The sequence below is a fragment of the Lycorma delicatula genome, chromosome 6 (genome assembly GCF_047948215.1).
Source record: "Lycorma delicatula isolate Av1 chromosome 6, ASM4794821v1, whole genome shotgun sequence".
Lineage (NCBI taxonomy): Eukaryota > Metazoa > Arthropoda > Insecta > Hemiptera > Fulgoridae > Lycorma > Lycorma delicatula.
Window position 1 is genome coordinate 119,572,117 of NC_134460.1, and position 17,555 is coordinate 119,589,671.

Below are 17,555 nucleotides of genomic sequence, written 5' to 3' on the forward strand. Positions count from 1 at the left end.
CTAATAAATAAACATTAAAAATAAATCTTTCTAAAATTGGAATTATTTAATGTTGTAATAAAAAAGCTCTTTAAACACAGCAGCTTTCAATGAAAGTAATGTTGATCACTATATAGCCAGTTCTTGTAAAGAAAAGTGATGGGCATCACCTAAAACCAAAAGTTATTGGAATTTTCCCTTACATGGATATACCAGTATTACATTTGTATTTATAAGATAGTTTGTAAATAAATCAATTCTTACATGAGGATAAGAATCTGTAAACAATGATACTAAAACCCTACTATCAATTACAATTATTTAAAAATAACTTCCAAGTAATTTCTTTCTTAGAAAGAAATTATATTTCTTAAAAAATAAATTGTTTGTAAACTACATCCCTAAGAAAGAAATTACTTGGAAGTTATTTTTAAATTGTAGTTTACAAACAATTTATTTTCTAATACTACTTCACAAGCTATTTATAATATGGCAGTTGGGCCTGCCATGTAACAACTTTTTTTTATTGAGCCTTTTATTGAAGTAATGTTCTACCTAAAAAAACCCACAAAAATAAACTGGCTATTATAATCTTTAAATCAGTGTCTATTTATATTTATAAACAGGATGGGAAACAAAATATCTTTAATTTTGATTTTATATATATATATATCATAGTATATGAAACATTTCTTAGATGATTCTATTTGAAAATTACAATTAAAACGGTCTTTTCCTCATGCACAGATATGTTTGACAAACAAAGACTGCAGGATAATACTAAGTGAAAACTCAAATAGAAAAAAATTTGGTCTGAAAATAATTCAACCAAAATTATAGAATAAACTAGTACTACAGTATTTTCTTGAAGCCACTATATTTTATATATATATATATATATATATATTTTACAATATATATAAAAAAAAGACTTAACAATTAGTAGTATTAGTAAGCTCAGCATAACCATGTAACCAAATTATAAAAACTACATTTCTGACTGACTTATTCATTGAAAATTGGGCTAATGGGATAAGTAAACAACATTTTTTTTTTCTAAAACACAATTACACACGTGGATAATCTTGAGTATATATGTTTTGGGTAGTGGGTGAAAGATTTGTAAACTATACCTCTTATTCAATCATTCTGCAACAACCTGTACCATTTCAGGGACTAACATCCTGGAAAAAGATATTTATGAAATGCAGGATAAAATTCCAATGGCTTGAAGAAAATGAATTGTTCTACAGAACAAGTGTAGCAGTTAATGTGCCACTTAATTTTTTTCTTTTGTGGTACCAAAAGGAGGATTACTTTTAATTTGCAAATCCAGGTAAACCCTGTTCTATGCTAAATTTTGTGTAAAATCTTGTGTATAAAAAAATTGCCTGTGCAATTTTTTGTAAAAAAAATTCCACAGGCAAAATCTACCTAAAAATTAAAAAAATAAAAATAAACAATCTTTAGCCCTTGGGTCTTCCAGCCAAAATTTTTTAACAAATATTGAAAAAATGGAATCATGAGAGAAAAATAGTGAAGTAGCTATTACATGTAGTGGCACTGGATCTGTCACATCATGACTGAACTGAAGAGAAATCTATCAAGCTCACAACTCAAGTGGCAAACTATTGAGCCTCGAAACCGTGGGAATGATTTTTTACAGAATAAACTACCCTGCAGAAAAAACAAGGCTATCTATTCTGGGATGCCTGGATGTTTGAAGAAAAGAGGTGAATTGTAGGGCTGTGAAAAACTCAATTTTAAATAAAAACATTTTTTCGAATGTACAAAGTTGTAAAAGTATGTAAACTGTAACAATTAACTTCAGAATTACACAAACACAAAATTTTAGCCCTGACTCTGCAGAAAAGATTCACAGATGAAAAAGTACTTTAATCAAAGGAAGTATAGAGAAGGAACAACGAAAAATAAGTCTACCTAGTCTCAACTTTCATAGTTAAAACATTTTTTTGTCTTTCCTGGGCAAAAAGCACTTCTGCATTATTACCTGGATACAATATACTTTTTGTAGTAAACAAATATATATCATCATATTGCATATCTTGAAGTAATACAATAACAAACTGCTTCACAGCAATTGTCACAAACAGCTGTAACTCACTACAGTAATTTAAGTACTTGAATGTAAGCAGACAGTCCTAAGAAACTGTAAAACTATAGAAACATTTCATTATCCCCTAAAATGATTTGTGTGTTAGGTCCTAGGTTAAACTTGGGATGCACAACCGATACAACCCACAAGGATGTGGTGCACTGTCAGTCAGCAATCACAGTATGCACAAACTGGTGCATCTGTTTGAGTAATCAGATATCCGGAGTGAGCCATCCTAGTGCGCCCTATTTGCAAATGGCAGATAATGACCTCCTCCCAATTGTTTTTTGCACAAGAAGCTCCACAGTGGAACAGTGTTCTTAACTGGATGAAGTTTATTGTTCATGGTAACAAAATTTCTAGATTCAGTCACAGATTTTCAGATAAGTTCCAGGTTATCTACACTCACTCTAAAAGCCACAAACAAAATATACACATCTGTTGAACTGCCATGCCTCAATTAACCAAGAACACATTTCTGGAGTGATCTAGAAGAACCATCCTTAAAATTCTCAACAACAATTTGAAAATACTAGTGGGGGGACTTCAATTCACCAATAGGTGCAAGAAAAGTTCAGGAATATGGCAGGAAACTACCTTGCACACAAAAGAACAAACAAAAATAGAGAAATACTCAATCTGTGCCAGAGTGCAGGTAGTAATGTCCACCCCCATTTCAATACGAATACTATTAGGAAAAATGGGGTTTCCCAAACACTATGTGCTATAAGAATTCCTCCTACATCAGATAGATGGTAGCAATTTCCTTAACGAATTGGAAAGGAATGCAGAATACTAAGCTAAGAAAATCAATGAAAATAACATCTCATCACTACCCGACCCAAATAAAAATTAAATTGTATGAGCATGAAAACACACAACTACAAGATAAAGATAAGAAACAAACCCAAGAGAGGAATTCTAGAAGACAATAAAAACCCATAATTAAGGAAAGAATCTATGCACAAATACTGCTGGTTACTACTACGGATTTGACTGCACACAATAAAAGAAGGAAACATGCCCGGTGCAACCAAAATTCAAAAGCATGGGAGAGGTCAAACCCCAGTAATTTTCAAACAACATAGGAAATGGGCAAATGGGAAATCCTTAAGTAGTGTACAGTTTCAAATATCTAGGGGAAACAATACAATACAACAGTATGGATAGTGGCAATCGGAGAGAGAAGAAACTAATTGGATGAATTTCATTTCCTGACCAAAGATCTCTAGAATAAAAAGAACATTTCAAAAAGGTCCAAACTCAACATTACGCCACAATGATGAGGCTATTGGTGAAACGTCATACCTTACAGACCTGAAACTGTTAAAGAAAAAAGAAAATTGAGAACTCGCTACATTTTGGGACAGAAAGAGTAGCAAGGTTACCTACAACAAATGAAGAAAGAATTACAGAACATAGGAATCCAAGAACAGGATATGAAAGATAGAAAACCATTCAGACAAAAAATACATAGAGTTTGAAACAGTTAAGAAGGAAATGAATCACACTAGTGAAATGGTCATGATAAAGACCAAAATCACAGCATTAATATTGGGAGAAAAGAACAATTAACTAGAAAAAATTATATTTACCAGTTAGCATACTGCAAAAAACAAATCCACAAATTTTATTATCTACATTACTTTAGAAGACTGAAGTAAACATCACTTTACACAGAATAAAAATATTAATACATTTCACTTTAAAAAGGAAGAAAAGATTTCCCACTAGAAAAAAATTTGAATATATACTTAAAATTATATTTTTTCAAATAATAACAGTAAAAAAAAGTTATGATTATGTACCATTAACTGATGTACTAACATAACATTTATGACATGACTTAAAAATGTTTGACAAATTAGGATTCTATGAATAAATTGTTAAATGCACGACTATTCATAATAATAATGTAATACACAGACTTAGCAGCAATCTCAGATGTAAATAAATTAATTTATAAAAGAGCTTAATGTATAACTAATATTAATGACAAACAATCAATCAAATGATAACATGCATGCAAACATCAATTTTATACACTATAGAAATGATAAGAAGTCCATTATAACAATATTTTCTTTAATCTAATATAATAAAATAATTAATTCATGTTAATTTTTGGTTGGCAGTTATTAATTTGTAGCATTTTATCAAAATTTAAGGAAAAAATATTCACATTTATTTTTTTATAGCACATCAGTAAAAGTTCCAGCAACCAAAATTAAGGATGATTCCGATTTTCATTTTTAGGAGTTAAAGAACAAAAAAAATTACACGAGCATAATGTTAAGAGTTAAGAAAAGCATTAAGTAAGAAATTTAAGTAAAAACATTAAAAAAATTACACAAATATAATTAAATCTAAGCAAAATATATTCTTATTCTTTTATAATCCAACATTTTGTTTTTTACTTGTATTGTTATAATTCCATTTATAATTTTATTACAATACAATCAACTAAACCTTACAATAATCACAGTAACTTGACATATCAAACATATGTCAAGTTATTACCCACAAATAATTTTATTTCTACTTTTTATCAGCAGTGAATCAAATCATCGATCAATAAAATTTATAATCAATACTAATAATATTCACACAATTTATGCACAACTGCACATTTATTAAAATTTAAAAAATGCACTACTTGACATTTTTGTAACATTTACAAACATGTTCTTTTTGTGTTTCATATTACAATTTATTAAAATATCTGTTCACAAAAATGTCTTACTGTCCTGTTCACCCATTTGGAATTTTTTGCACCTGGCTTTAATGGGTAATCACACCATATTCTAAGAACCTTTAATGACTCATATTTCTTTAAAGTTTAGTATGATTCTGTTTTCCATAGTCTAGTATGTTGAGATTTTGTTATATTTTAATATATTTGATATAAAATGACAAGTTGTAGTTGTCGACGTTGCAAAAATTCAGATGATAAGTTTTGTTACATCAGTGTGGAAGATATAATTTAAAATCACAAGCTAGTATATCTCAGAAGTCAAAAAGCCCACTTTTTATATTTTGTACCAAATTGGAGATAAAAAATGGATAGGCTCATGTTTGCTGTGCAAATTGTAACATAAATATACTGCAGTAGATGAATGGCAAAAAATCTATGCTATTTGCTGTTCATACAGTGTATGAACATTTTGACCATGTAAATGATTGCTACTTCTACAAACTAAAGAAGGCCAAATAAGACCTCAAATAAGGAATTTTTAAGCGAGTATCTTTTTATACAAAAATTAAATGGGAGAAATCGCAGCTTGGAATCATCTTGTAACTGCAGTGCAGGGATTTCTGGGTAATAATAATAATAATGATTATGATGATGACTATAAAACCCTCATAGTTCAACTCTTTAAAAGTCTATGAATTACTAGGATGTCACATATGCTTAAAAATGTATTTTTTGCAATCTCACTAGAATTTTCATGTAATATTTCCTGGGGTTTTGGTGCAGCAAGTGATGAACACTGAGAGAAATTTCACCAAGACATGAGGAAAATGTAAATACCAGGGACGCTGGAACTAATATATGATAGATGAAGACCACTGCTTGTTTTTAGAGAAGATTTTATTGAACACAAGAGAAAAAAGTGAAATATTTTGTCTCTGTATAGTAAGTAATTTTATGTAACAATTTATATTTTTTATTGCATATGGCCGGTCCTTAATAAAATACCTAATTAGATTTAACATGTTTTAGGTCATTTTTTATTCAAAATACATTAATTGTAAAAATATAATGTCTTCTGTTTCTAGTCAAACCCTAATCTCTGTAACAAAAAAAAACAAAACTATGTGTTCAGTATTTTGCATATTACTTTTGAAATTAGGCCCACAAAGTACCTTAAATACAGCTATTTTCATCAATGTTATTAAAAAAAGTTCTTTTATGTACACAAATTCTTCTATAATCTAAATATACCATTATGAACAAATTTAAAAGGAAAATTACATCAATGATAGACAAACTAATGTAGCACTAGTATTCTATATAAATTTGTGACAAAAAACTGGCCACAGAATACATCCAGAAGAAACAAAACTAATTTGTATTCCAGAACCTAACATCAGGAACATTACACACTCATAGTTAACAGCAAATATAATCTGTTTCAAAATGAATATCGGGGTTTTAAAACTATGTAACATTTCTCCAAGTTTCACATACATTGATCAATTATACATGAAAGAGCAACTCAGTTTTAGCTGTGTGCAAGAAAACTGTTTCCTGTGCAATCCGCTTGAAGTGTAGTAGCAAAGATCTCCTCTCCCCCAACAGAAAGCATTCCATTTTGCAGTTTGCAGAGTGAATTTGTAATTACTATTCAACATTCATTTTGTGTGACCCCTGGTTGACAATAACATTTGTAGATCGCACAAACAATTTGAAACCACTGGCTGGGCTGTATTTGTAAAGAGAAGAGTACAAAACAACTGTGTCGACAATGTTGAACGTGTAACTTAGTCTTTTATGCGTAGTCCAAGTAAATCAGTTAAGATGGCTAACCACAAATTAGCAATTCCAGTGATGTTTGTTGTGTAGAGGGTTTTTAGCAAACGCTTACAACTGGCTCCACTATCATTTACAACTGTTACAAGCTCTAAAGCCTACAGATGATTCGCATGTTAGCTTCGCAAATGAAATTATGCAGCATGATGATGTAAACTTCCTTTATAGTTATGATGTAAACGTCCTTGTATAGTATTCAGTGACGAATCAACATTTCATGTTATTGGAAAAATAAACACTCTCATAATGTGTGCATATCTGGGGATGAGAAAATCTTCACGAAATATTGCAGTATGAACGAGACTCCCAAAAATTGAATGTTTTGTGCTGTATCCTGACCGCAAGTTTATGGGCCATTCTTTTTCGCAGAAGCAATGAACTATCTTGATATGCTACAAATATGGCCCTTTCCTCAATTGTAATAGGAACCACATAACTTTATTTGGCAACAAGATGATGCGTCTCCTCAACTTGCATAATGCTATATGTGACTGGTTGAATGATATTCTCCCCAACTGCTTAATTGGTAATCAGGGACTAGATGACAGGGTCTGTTTACCATAGCCTCCACACATGCACCCAATCTGACACTGTGCGCCCTTTTCTTTAATGGTTTATTAAGGATCAAGTTATATGCGCCACAATTATTACCAGCTGACCTACCAGACTTGAGACACAGGATTGAAGCACCTGTCGGATCAATTACTTACTAGTCAATTAGAGTGTGGGATGAACACTCCTATTGGCTGGATGGTGCTCACATTGAACACTCATAGGAAAAACTGAGTTACTTTTTCACTTCATGTATAATTTATCAAAGTAAAACTTAATATTACATAACTTTAAACTCTGATATTAATTTTGAAACACAGTATTATAAAAACTTATCAGGAAGGAAAAAGTATAAAAATACTTTATAAAAATACAGATGGAAACTCCAGACATGAAGTTGACAATATTACAAGTGGGGTGCTTGACACAAAGTCTCAGCCTTTGCATGCAGGAGAAAGATAAATTTTGAGACTCGGATGAACTGTCATACTTAATTCTAACAGCTCCTTAATGCTGATCCTCTTCATCGTTTTGTTATTGATATCTTAATAAAATATGGTCTGATGATCCATGGATTTAACAACCTACTGGTACACGCATTTCACAAAAAAGGGATTGCATCTACATACAGGCCCTAAATCAAGAAAACTGTATCAGTTCTATCTGTAAACAGATATTTTGGTATTAATGTAGAAAGTGATCTAACATTGTAGTTAATCACTTCTTGGATGACACCACACCTGAGAATTAACTACAGCAGTAGATTGCTACAACATTAATACTGGTATTTTCTAGAATATCATTTAAATTACTTAATCTGCTCTGACCCCTTTTTTAACAAATTGTTGTAGATTGTTTTTATTTTGTCAATATTGCCACTTTCAGATTTTGAAACAATCACAAATGATTTTTGGTGAAGAGATGCAATAAAAAGCTTATCGGTGAAAACAGAAAACTTTAAGAATGCAGAACTGTATTACACAGATTGCTGCTAATAATGCAAGGGGGGGGGGAGAGAAGAAATCATTAAAGTTGGACAGAAAAATAACAGAAATCTGTTATTTATGCAAATGAGTGTTTCAACTCAAACTTCACAAAAGCTAATGCAATATATATTTTAAATTTCAGACAATAGTTAAAATTTTTACAAAAGCTCAATTTACTACACTTTCAGAAATATTTTCATCTAAGATGCTGCCAATTTTTAAGATTCTACTGCAATTCTATAATAAATTACATAATGAGAATATGATGAACCATTAGACAGCAGTTCTAAATGACATAGTGGCAAACACCAGGGAAATACCGTATTTATTTGAGTAGTGACAACTTTACAGTAGAAAAACTGTATTTCATTTCTCTATTGTAAAAATAGCCACCAATTTTTCAATTTTCAACTCGTGTTTATAAAATTTATATTATATCTTATAATTTAAATTTTATGAAATCCTTTAATTTTAGATTAACAGGTAAAATTCTGGGCTTCACTCAATGACAGCTTTCTTTACAAGGATATAACATTTTTTTAATTTTATTGAGAATATTGAATGTAGATCTTTCTTTCCTATTCAATTATCAGTACAATTTTCTACAGATGTGCAAGAATCTAAAATAGAAATCCATTTTACAATTTATATTTTCCAAATACAAATACAAACACAGCATAAATATTCCAATAATCATGACGAATCAAAATAGATTACAGCAGCTGTATGTGACCCTATACACTGTAAACATTTTTATTTCCTGACAAAATAATATCTTGGCATTTAGGAATAACAATTTTCCAATCTTCCTGAATGAAATAAAACTCCCAAGTATTTAATTTACTTTCTCTAGATTAATTTTCAACAAATTACTATGGACTGTAGAGTTTAAAAAATATCTACTGTATTTGCCTAAAATCAAAACAAATAAGTTTCTTCACTATACCTGTATTTTCATATTATTTTGACAACTTCAATGAGTCTGATATAGGCAATTTGTTGTAATTAGCAAGCATATGTAGGATAGTGTTGTCCTCATTCTTGGTACTTATCATCTGTTATACATAGAATCAAAGCAGTAACTGCTTATACTCTCCTCCAATCATTGTAGTAATTTATTGTTAATTAGATGTTTTATATCTTTAGAGAATTAATTATCTATAATTTAGCAACTACTTAAATTTGAGAGGATGGTGCTATAGAATGCCGAAGCATATCCATCAAAGTAATAGCTCCACTTGTTAAATATAAATTCTTACACTATAAAAGAATCACTGATTTCTTAAGCAACAAATTAGCTATGTACAGTATTGTTCTTTAGGAAAGACTACCACAGTTACAACAAATGATTCCATAAATAACTTAATGTAAGGTTATTAACTTTATATTTCTTCTTATGCAAGAAAATGAAAAATTGTTAATTGCACACAATTATGTACGGATTATTCTTAATGTAACCATACATTCCAGTATTTCATTATTTTCAATGAGTTTGTACTGATTTTCAACTGTTCATAATAATTTGAATAGCCTACTAAAACAAATGCTTCAATATATGAGTTAAAGAGAGGGAGAGAAAATATGTTCTTAGAAAAATGACCTAGTTAAAACTATACACATGAAATGGTTTTTAATTACAGCTAGAAAATTTGTTCTTGTTTGAGATGAAAAATTACCTTCAATACATTAATTATTTCAAAACAACACCAAGTTTCATTTAAAGATTAAGTAGTGAAATCTGATATGATATGCAATTAATATTCACCAGTGATTTCTTTTAAAATTTCAAACCAGTTAAAATCAATTTGATTTGAATTAAACATATTATTTTTGTATTTCTAATCATGTTTTCTTGTAGTTATATTAATAATCAATTTTTAAAAACACCTTATATCTTGATAAATAAATTTATTTCTAGCCTATTATTATTAAGACTTTCATTTTGATTGCTTTTATAATTACTAACACCATAAATATTGGTTTAATAATAGCATACAATATAACAATAGGGAAACAATTTAGTAATCTATGCATTATAAAGAGAAAGTTATCTAGAGGCATACTATAAACATAGGTCTTAATAAATCCCTTAACTTTATAAAACCAATTTTCAAATTACTTCAAACAAAGCTTCTATTTTCTGATGTTGGAAATCATATGTAATCACAAATTTTAATTCATTTTGACCAACCCTAAAATTAGTGTATGTATGTATAGGTCATTTTATATATAATTACAAAACAAAACATAGATAAGATTTTTTTACATCTTATCACCTTAGCCAACCACTTCCATGTAACTTCATTATTTGGCTTAACACTTAAAAAAAATTATAATGAAAGATAAATAAATAACAGATTCTTGCCACTCATTAGAATTTATCCAAACAGAAACCAAAAAATTAAAAGACATACAAACTGAACAAAATTCAATACCCAAATTCAATAGGGATTTTCCAGGAAAATCCCAAGCAAACTCTAATATGGAATTTTGTATACGGACTGGCCAGAATGTTAATTCATAGTTTAGAAAGTAAAAATCGTGATGGGAAGGGCTTTTTAAAGGAAATGCCCTCAGCTGGATCTCAAAGTATTTAGATAAAATAAAATTTTCCTCAAACATTCTTTATGATCTATCAAATTCATTTTTAAACTTTTTGTATGTCAAAAATCCCCAAAAGTAATTCTAAATGACTATTTAAATTGCTTAAGTAAATTAATCAAATTTTAACTCATGGATGTTCAGCTTTTACAAAGGTGAGGATAAAAATACATACAGTGTTATTACACATTGAATGGAATTCAAATAAAAATTCTTGGATGATTGGGGTTATAATGATGAACTGATTAATTATTGATCATAAAATGGAAAGGCAAAATAGGAAAGTCATACTATTCTTGGACAATGCAAAATCCCACCTTAACATTACCTTAGAAAATGTAAAATTGATATTTCTTCCCTCAAATAATACTGCAATATGTCAGTCAACCACTTGATCAGGGGATCATTCAGAAACTTTAAATTCAGTACAGAAAAAAGGTTACAATACTTATGATCAACAATGAAAGTTACAGATGCTGATGAGCTTTTTCAAAAGTGTGTTGGATGCAGTTCTGCATCCAAAAAGTGTGTTGGATTCATATGGCAATAAAGCAAATTACTACTAAGAGAGTGAAAAATAATTTCATAAAAGCCAGTATGTATATTTAAACCTACACAAACTATCTTCAATTCAGTCATTGAACATCTTACAGAGCCCAAAAATTCTGTGAAACAGGGTGAACTTACTAAACAATTTAGAAACTACAAAGAATACCCAAACGTTATAAGATGTATCAAATAACATCTGTGATCTTGTTGCTACCTCACAGACTTTACTGCTTTCAAAAAGAATGACAATGAACCCAGATTTATCATCACAAGTAAGGAAGCAAGAAAAGAGATTAGAAAATTAAAGCAATATTTCTTACAAAAGGATTTTCAGAAGACGCTATTTAAATATCAGAAGTACAGTTGCTTATTGAAAAAACAACATACCGGGGCTTCAGACTAAAATAGACAGCTATCTTAAATGTAAGTACATTTATGTATCCTTATTTGAATTTTTTTATTAATTATTTTTTGTAAAACTGTGCTGTAATATTATTGTAGCTTACTTTATTTTTATTCCACTTTAGTGTAATACAGTAATTTTATTTTCTTACTTTACTGGTTGTTTAAAGTGGTACAGTATTTTTTTTTTATTCAAATATGAACATACAAGACAGTTTTATTTAGAGAAAAACAAGGTAAAAAATTTAGTCATTTTAATTTACAAGAAATAAATACTGTTGTTCTATTCAATGTGGTTTTATCTATATAATAACTGAACATAATTCTGTATTCACATTTTTCTGAATGGCTGACGCCTCTAAATAAGACAGATTGTGTTATTCCAGAGCTGGGTCCAATATTGGGAAGTTTTACTGTATGTGGAATAGAACAAGAGGAGTATGTTAGGTAAAGACCAGTTTTGTTTTGCAAACCTACTGGGTTGGTCTAGTGGTGAATGCGTCTTCCCAAATCAGCTGATTTGGAAGTCGAGAGTTCCAGCGTTCAAGTCCGAATAAAGTCAGTTATTTTTACACGGATTTGAATACTAGATCGTGGATACCGATGTTCTTTGGTGGTTGGGTTTCAATTAACCACACATCTCACGAATGGTTGAACTGAAACTGTACAAGACTACACTTCATTCACTTATACTCATACATATCATCCTCTGAAATATTATCTGAACAGTAATTACCGGAGGCTATTCAGAAAAAAGTAAGTTTTGTTTTACAAAACGCATGGGGAAATCAGAACAAATCATAGCTGCCAATACAAATTCAAATGAAGACTGTAATTAAAATTAGAATGATATTTATTGTCAACTGTTATCAAACAAGATACTGTGTTGCCATACAGCACAACTTACTAGCATGATTTTACAACCCCATCAATTCAACAATCATTGTAGTTATTAATTTTTTTATGTGATATATCTACCTCCTGGTAGTAGGTTTTCCTTAAAAAAAAACAAAAAAAACTATAATTATAAAGAGTACCAATTAAAGTCATCGTCTAGTAGGTAATTAATTATTTAAATAAACCCAACCCACCTTAAAAACCGTTTTAAGGTGGTAATTTTATTAATTAATATCATAAATTTATCAAAATCTTCAGTGGAACATATCTTCTCGTACTTTCCTAAATGAAAAAATGAGTGCAAAACTAAAAGAAAAATTCAACTAAACAAAAAACAAAATCTCAGATGAACTAACAAAATACACAACATTAACAAAACAGCAAGATATTATATATAGGATATCTGGTTAAGGCAAAATTTACCATGCTAATGTTTTATAAATAGCAAAATCACCTCCTAAGATTACACAAGTTGTAATTACTATGGATTACGCTTACAGATTAAAAAGTTATTGCTGATTACAGATTAAAAAGTTATTGCTGATTTTCAACAAGATGTAACAATAACAGTCACTACTGATAATTTCAACAGTTAAACTCATTCTTAATTAGAATAAAAATTGGGAAATCATAATTTTTACAAGCATCAGCTGTAAGACACAGTAACAATAATAACAATCCAGCCAAGCTGCAATACAGAAAGTGACAAAAGTAGAAAATTTCCAACAAAAGTTACAAGTTTTATATTTCCTGATGAGTTGATTTAACACTTTGGCCTATTGTTCAGCTATCTCAAACTGACCATAATAAAATACAGTTATAAACTGTGAACATGTTTGTTTTTTTAACAATGAAAGAATTTCACGAATTTGTTCAGTGAATTTATTTTATATAAATGAACACTCATTTAGTAAAGGCAGTAGATGAGACAGTAAACATCATACAAGAAACTAATAACACTTTGAAATCTATGCCAGATAAAAAATAAATCTATTAGTATAAAATAATCACTATAAAAAATCCACAGTAAAATATCACGGTACATTTTTTATTTTAAATTATAATTTATTCATTAAATTATTAATCAAGATAAACACTTCAGCAAATTCAGAATATGAAAGTGAAGAATTCTATATGAAAATTTTGCACATTACTGATTAAAGCTAAATCAGCAATTTCATACTATTATTTTTTTAAATTATTACTACATGAACAAAATTTGCTTAAACGAAGACTTTTTTTTTACCTTTTACAAGGATACAAAATAGCAAAGTGAAGTTTAATCTCTGAGAAAACTTACAACATACATGTGAGAATTTCCTAAAGATTACAAACTGTATGAAACATATACAATCAATAAGATTCCAAATTTAGTATGTCAAGTAATTTTTATAGAGAAAAATTATATATAAAAACAATCTCAATGAAAAATTAACACTTCAACCATTTTTCAGTGATAATTTATTCTGAGGGGGAAAATAAGAAAGTTGCCTAAAACAATGGTGAAACACTTTACATCAGTAAATTTCATCACTTTGCATCAGTAAATCTCAGATTGCATTACAAAATTTAAATTCTTTCCAGATTTAATCGAACCGCATAAGGTCAGGTTCTATCATGACTGAACAACACCAGTCAATAGACCCTAACTTTTAAAGCCTGATTATATATATGAATCAACAGAGATGTTGCAAGTGTACACCTTTTAGTTAACTTTAATGATCACATTTTTCAAATAACCCTTCTTAAGTTGTCCTGCTTATTGCTACTTGCCTTACAGTTCAGTTCAAACAATCTTCAGTAATAGTTTAGGGGTTTTGGAATATACCTTATTTAGGACCTAAATTATTCATTACAATTGAAATTTTTCATTGAATTTGCCTTTCATCTGAGTTATGTTCCTTTAAGTTGCACAGTACCCTCACCAAATATTTTGTAATTCAACACTGCACCAAGTGTAAAATACATTAATTACAGAGTAATCAACTTGGTTTAAGTAAAATTCAGTTGAGTATAGTTAGCTTTAGGTTAAGATTAAAGTTAATTTTAACGATTCTGTGTACTTAACTTCATATGATAACCTAACACTCGCTACCTTGTATAATTAACTTAAATATTAAATTGGCTGATAATTAGGCTCAGTCCATAATTATATACCATAACCAATTATTTAGTTTGAAAATATTACACTCGCATAACCTTACCTTACCCTTGAACTAAACCCAACTGAATTGATCACTTAAAGTTATTTACCCCATAAATGATGTATATTGGATTTAACTTAAACCGAACTTTCAATTAAGCTTAGCCTAACTTAATTTGATCTTAAGTGAATCTAATGCCATTCTTCATAAACTTAACCAAATTATTTTACACTTGTGCAGTGTAGAATTACAAAATTTTTGGTGAGGGTACTGTGTAATTTACATTGGCTGTAACTCTGGTGAAAGGCATTTCTGACAAAAAATCTCAGTTTCTCAAATTTTAATAACTAAATAAAGTGTATTCCACATTTCACACAAAGGAGGCAAGCCCCTATTGTAAACAATTACTCCATCTTCTTTCCCTGCCAGTTTTTTTTTCTAACTAAGCAGAACAACCAACATCATCAACTTTTGTGTATCCACAATACAAAATTGAATGACCAAATTTATGCTCCATGTTACACAAAAATTACTTCTCGCCATATACAGGAAAAATCCCTTAGAAGCATATCACAAAACCTACCAGTCAATTTTTAAACTGTACCCGTACAAATATTTGTTAGCAACATCTATCCTATCAAGCTGTATTGAACTAACCTCTAAAAACAATATTAATATTATCAGATGTTCTACACCAGTTTATATCAGATTTATTGCACAAGATGAGCCAAATTCATTATCATCCAAAGTAGCAAGCCAAAAATTATTTAGGGGAAAATCTTCAGTAAAATATGTTATTTATTTAAATATATGGGTGAAAATATAAGCAACTACATCTGGAAACAGATGCAGTGTGTTTAACATACTCATAGGATTTAATGTTTTCTATGTGTAACGAAGGTGAACTTCATGGAGAGACATTACTAATATAAAACATATTTAGCAATTTTTTTAAAAATTGTTATTAGAATTTAGAGCTGTGCAACATACAGAATGAAATAAACTAAAATGGGGAAACAGGAATCTTCCCATATTTTGTTAAAAAAACTCTTAAACAGATTAGCAAAATTAAAAAAAGTTGCACAATACAATGGCAATTCATAGTTTAAGAACTAAGTTGTTGGACAGCATATTAGAGTACCCTTAACATGAATTCAGTAGCTCTAAAGTAAAAAGGGAAAGAAATAGTACCTGTATCTGAAAGCAGGCTGTAGAAAAAAGTTTCCCATGTTCTACGATTTTTTTTTTTGCCTGTTTACGAGCTACTTTTTCGATGCACATACGATTTTCCTATCATTTTATATTAAGTAAACCAATCATAGACAGTACTTGTGTTTAATAGTTCTTTCATATTATAAGGATACCATTCATGATCACCCTTAGTAAAAAATTAAAGAAATAAATATAATGACAATATGTAAAATTTTTATAGGATAATCTACATATTTCAGCTCACTCAAAAAAATAAATTAAAACAATTGCTAGCCTACTATCAAATTTGAAAATATATATGTTAAAGATTGTTCAGAATAAACATTCAAGCTGATAACTGAAAAAAAAAAAGTTTAATAGTTAATATAGTAATTTATTTGGCAAACAGAACAGGGATTAATAATTATTTTTGAAGATACTATTTCCAAATAATTTTCATGACAACATTTTTTCTTCTAACAACCCCCTCCACCAAAATAATTAAAAAATAATGATGTTAGCAGTTACTTAGTAAACTGAACCAGTGCATTAAAAAGTTTATCAATGCAATCTTAAACTGATCAGAAATTTGGGGGTTGACACAGGCAGCTTGAAACACAATGCTGAAATCTCAGCAAACTATATAGATTCGGTACTATTACCGAAAAATAGATTCGGTACTATTACCGAAAAAAAATTCATTGTAAAAATCGTTATTCTTAGAATTACACAAATGTCTAAAATGTGAACTTTTTCATTTTGAAAGACAAAAATTGTTTTTACAATAGAAAATTTAAATGGTGCATATGTAAAACAGGATCTTGTTTTGTTACAGAATTCATGAATTCCATTTTTAAAAACAATTCAAATTTATTTAAGACTGGAAGAGAGATAAAAATTACATAGTTTGAATGACAGCTATAAATGAAATGAATTACCACCACCATATCTCTTACAAATTGGTGGCAATAATTTTTTATATAATAGTTACAAGCATTTTTATGAATACCAAACATGTGGGTTTCAAAACAATGAATAATTTGCAACATTTACAGGCAAGAAAAAAACAGTCCTTCCTGTAAATGGTTTCAACAGAAATTCTAACACAATAATGAATACCATCAAACCCTAAAAAGCTGAAACAGCTTTGAGCATCCAGAGACAAAAAACAATAAGTGTGTAGTGAAAACAATTAAAAAGTGCAAAATTACATCAAACAGTGACTGAATTTGCTCCATTGTCAGATTCAAATTACAATGTTAACAGCAAAACATGACAACAGATTTTTGGTTGCAACTGATCAAGGAATAACATGAATGTAAGAAAACAAAATTACATTTCTTATGGAAGCAATCATAAAAAATAGTTTAAAAATAAAACTGGGTATCCTCCCATAAATATCAAATATGTAAATCCAAACATGAAAATATGTAAAATATTTAACTAGTAATGTGGAATCAGCACACATTCATAATTGTTAAAAATTCAATTAAGACTGAATGACTATTCACTTTTACTGAGATACGGTTAGGAAAATAGCTAATGTTCTTCAAAAATAGACTGCTGAAGAGAATAATGTTTTAAGTCTAGTAACCAAAATGTAA

General features: G+C 29.3%; 1 protein-coding gene across 3 annotated transcripts in view; it reads right to left on the reverse strand.

The window, feature by feature from the left end:
* grp (serine/threonine-protein kinase grp) overlaps window positions 1-17,555 on the reverse strand; it is a 56,970-nt gene that overhangs the window by 38,245 nt on the left and 1,170 nt on the right. Inside the window, exon 2 of one of the 3 annotated variants that reach the window (XM_075368452.1) lies at window positions 12,627-12,716. The exons of the other annotated variants lie outside the window; for them this stretch is intronic. The gene's annotated coding sequence lies outside the window, so the exon portion shown is untranslated. The remainder of the gene's footprint in view (window positions 1-12,626; window positions 12,717-17,555) is intronic. 3 annotated transcript variants of the gene reach the window in all.